Source organism: Aegilops tauschii, chromosome 6 (assembly GCF_002575655.3).
Source record: "Aegilops tauschii subsp. strangulata cultivar AL8/78 chromosome 6, Aet v6.0, whole genome shotgun sequence".
NCBI classification, from domain to species: Eukaryota; Viridiplantae; Streptophyta; class Magnoliopsida; order Poales; family Poaceae; genus Aegilops; species Aegilops tauschii.
The window spans coordinates 266238269-266242928 of NC_053040.3; positions in this window are offsets into that span (position 1 = coordinate 266238269).

Sequence of the window (4660 nt, forward strand, 5' to 3'; positions counted from 1 at the left end):
TGCTAAGCATCTTGCCAGCATTATGGGTGCCCAGGATATTGTTTCTTGAGTTGTTCTGAAGTGGTTTCAGTTCTGGACTTGTTTTCTTGCAGCGTTTATTTGCACTGGTCACCAACTTTGACAACCAGTGTATGTGATATGCTACTTTGTTCCCTATATTTGCACAGGTGGCGAACTTTGATGCCCAGTGGATGTAATATGTGTAATAGTCGTGATAGCCGAGCGTAAGTTGCTTGCTTATTTATTTCCTTGTTATCTTGTTTATTTGTTTGCTTGTATTCAGTGCAGTTCTTTTTCCGCGGTTTGCTAGTGGCCACAATAACCTATTTTTAAAACTAGCCCACAATAACCATGAGCTACATATTTACTATAGTGAACCTGGGGCTCCTACGGGCCATAGAAACAATGGGCCTTCTACGGGGAGTAGCATCAATGGGCCTTCCACGGGCCGTATGATCTATTGGCCAAACATGGGCCAATAACGGACCGCATTATGGGCCTTAAACGGGCTAGAGTTGGAATCGTCCGTTCGTGGGCCGACCATAACGGGTTGTCGTTAATCGGCCGTACTTGATGACGCTATGAAAACGGCCCAATAGATTAACGGGTCACAAACGGGCGGACTGTAACCACGGGCTGAATTTGGCCCACAATCAGAAAAGGCCAGTAACAGGCCGTAAGTAACCGAATGCTGGAAATGACCCCAAGAATAAATGGGCCCTAAGAAGGCCGAAAGATAACACGAGCTTGAAATGGCCCAATGGAATAATGAGCCGTTAATGGGTATAAAGCGATATACTGTTCATTATGGGCCAGTTTCACCACGGGCTGTTAATGGGCCAAGAGTTACCAAGTGCCTCATATGGGCCGAAAGACGTCATGGGCCAGACATGGGCCGAAAGTTACAATAGGCTGGAATCATATTGGACGGCCCACATGACGCTACTGGGCCTAATTCGGATAGGCCGTAACGGGCCCTGGGTTAGCGAGCTGTAAATGGGCTATGTGCGAACAGGCAGTTAACAGGCTTTCCGTGGGCCGGCCGGTTATCTTTTGACCAAGTCAAACGGGCCAGCCTTTTCACAGGAATGGGACTCTCTTGGGTCGTGCTACGTGTCGATGTATCATTGGCGTATTCTGTCCAATGAGTGGATGACATCTGTCTCAACGGTGAGCCGACACGTGTTTCCTCCGGCCAATGATAATTTTACACGTGGGAAATCCCCATTGGTCTGGGCTGTTAACGGGTTATTGGATCCAAACCGGAACCCGATAGCTTAACGGCGGCCCGTTATGGTGGATGCCACGTGTCGGTCACCCTTGACGAAAGCACTTCTATGACGCGCGATTTATCGTCATGGAAGTGGACACTTCCGTGATGATAGTTTTAGTAATGTCATGGAACACTTCTACGACAGCACAGGTATGACTATCTTGATTCTGTCATAAAATCGTCATGGATGTACATGCATGACAGAAAACGTGACCTACTGTGACAAACACGTATCATCACGGAAGTGTATTTTTTTGTAGTGTAGATAAGATGTTATTTGATCAACAACCTATTCTTAAACACAATTTGCCTCTTGAAACTCTAGGAGGCCCTACTCCACCTAAAGGTGATCCTAGGTTTGAATTAAAATAATTGCCTGATACAATGAAATATGCTTATCTTGATGAAAAGAAGATATATCCTGTTATTATTAGTGCTAACCTTTTAGAGCATGAAGAAAAGAGATTATTAAAAACTCCGAGGAAGCATCGTGCTGCTATTGGATATATTCTTGATGATCTTAAGGGCATTAGTCCCACTCTATGTCAGCATAAAATTAATATGCAACATGATGCTAAGCCAGTTGTTGATCACCAATGATGATTAAATCCTACTGTCGGTGCAGCAAACATTCACGTTTGCTAACAAAACTCATGCATAGGCCTGCTGACGATCATACATCCAGCACCAATGCGTGACATAAAGATAAGCCAGAGACGCCGCTCTTCGTGAAATCAAGGAGAGCATTAAGAAGAACAAGCTTGCAAAAGGCCACCTTAGGAAGACCTCCCTTGCCGGGCAAGAGATCCTGGTCGGGTCGAGGCCGCACCTAAGGAGAAGGCCAGTTCGTCCCGGCAGGGTTGCCGGCACCGCCAAGACCAGGACACGCCAAGCTCTTTTGTCAGGGAACCTTCACCAAGACGCCACCGCTCCACCTCATCGCACCCAAATCGATAATCAGTGCGGTGTCAAGGTATTAAGCAACTAGGTGGATACTATCAAGCATGTGGTAGCATGATAAGAAGAGATTAGCTTTATTGACACCCGTCCAGAGGACATGTCACGCTAATAAGAAGAGGCAGATAAGCGGCGTGGCAGGGTTGACGGGCTTCAACCTCAGCACGACACCTAGCATTTAATGCACTTTGTCCTAATTGCCAGAGTTAGGTATGATAGCACAGTTAGCTATCTAATCGCATTCAAATGACTGTTTTGCCATTGTGGTCTCCCCTTCAGCTATAAAAGGAGGCTCGAGGCAACCTAGCAAGGGGTTCGAACTTTTTGACCCCCACTCTTCTACGTGCGTAGTTGCACTCAGGCACCCTTGCCGGGCTAGCGCGCTTCGTGTCTCCGTCTTTCTCAAGTTCAATCCACCACAGTAGGAGTAGGGTTTTATGCTACAAAGCAGCCCGAACCTGGGTAAAAGAGAGCTGTCCATTGCCGCGCTGTCACCTACTGCCTCTGCTCTTTGTGCAACATGGTCGTCCCCTTGCCGAACCACAAAGGGGCACCCATGCCCCATAGGTCATCATGCTTCCATGCCGACATCTTTGGTGCGCCAGGTAGGGGGCATCGCTTGTGCAAACCTGAAGTAGTAGCCAGCGCATCAATCTTCGTCAAACTTCATCATCCATAGCTCAAAAGAAGCAAAGTGGAGCGGGGGCCAGGGCCACAGGCGCAGCCAACCTCTTCAACGTGCCGCCGGTCATGGAGACACTCAGCTTCCTCCCGCTCAACCAACACGACGTCGATGCCTACTCTGGTGCGAGCCAAGACCCACCGGCCGCATTGTCTGGAGGGGCAGAGACGGGGCGTGCACCTCGTCCCACGTCGGGCGAGCGCAAAAACACCCCGATCGGCGCTGTCGAAGCACAACACCCATGCCCGCACGGGAAGAGCCCAATCGACCAAGAACCTGGTCGCCAAGAACAGCTCGGGTCGCATCACATCCCTCTGGCAATGGGCCGGAGGCGGCAAGAGCCCAACAACGCTCCTTCCGGCTCGTCCAGAAGTCGAGCGATGTTGCGCTCTGCTGCCCACGCCATGCCAGAGATGGCGGCCAAAGCAATAGCGAGAGCTCATTGTTGCTGGATTTTCCACCAGCAGTAGACAAGATGGACGAGTGGAGGGCTACCATCCAAAGTCTCCTTGGATTTGCTGAGATCAACAAGTCACCATGTGCAGAGCCATCGCGATGCCGCAAGCGACGCCAGTTGCCCACGCTGGTGGTCAAGATGGGAGGACCGCAGCGAGCTCAACAACCCCAAGATATTGATGATCACGATGAGGCATCAATGGCTTAATCTAACCCACGACTCCAGCAAGATCAACGACAAGTGTTGAGAGACAGGAGGAAGGAGGACACTCGCGTCACCATTGAGCAGCATCGTGAGACACGCCGTCAGTCAAACAGGCGTAATGGAGCCGATGTCGACAAACATGCGCCAGTGCTGGCTGGTACCTGCCTTACGAAGTAGGCTACCCGGCCTTCACTCGCGAGCTGCGGCAAGTCTAGTGGCCATCCTCTCACACCTTCAAGCCTGACTTACCAGAGAATTATGATGGAAAGCTAAACCCGACAGAGTTTCTAGGCATCTATATGATTGTCGTTTCAAGCCTCCGGGGGAAGGAATGAAAAAGTGCTTACCAACTACTTCCCGCTGGCTCTCATGCCAAATGTGAGGTCCTGGCTGATGCACTTGCCGGAGAATTCCATCTCCTCTTGGGCAGATTTGTGCAACCAATTCATTGGCGCCTTTACAGGTGGCCACCAAGAACCAGGGCGGCCTAGTGACTTACAAACCCTTCTGCATAAAGAAGGAGAGAGTTTGCACAAGTATTTGCATATGTTCAGCCGAGTGCACCACAACATTCCAAAGATACACCCGGCAGCTATGATTGATGCATTTCATACAAATGTGCACAACCGCAGAATGCGGGCCAAGATGAATGTTCAGTTGCCCAAAACTATTAGCGAGCTCTACACATTGGCGGATAAGTGCGCTCATGTTGAAGAAGGGAGAGGACTTCCAGGGGAAGAGGTTGGCGTCAAAGTCGATTCGGAAGATGACAAGGACCCTGCCACTCCAAGGAAGAAGAACAAGAAGCACAACTGTAAGTGCATCTAGTCCCACCCCTAGTTGGTTTTGGAGTATTGATGTCAAACGTGGTTGAGGGACTAATGTGTTTGTGAGAATTGCAGGATAACATAGGTAGAAGTCCCTCATTGATTCGGTTTACCTACCACATATGACCCCTAAAAATGTATGCAGACATTGAAGACAATGTTGGTTCGTGAAGACATTCATGATACGTCTCCAATGTATCTATAATTTTTGATTGTTCCATGCTATATTATATTCTGTTTTGGACATTATTGGGCTTTAT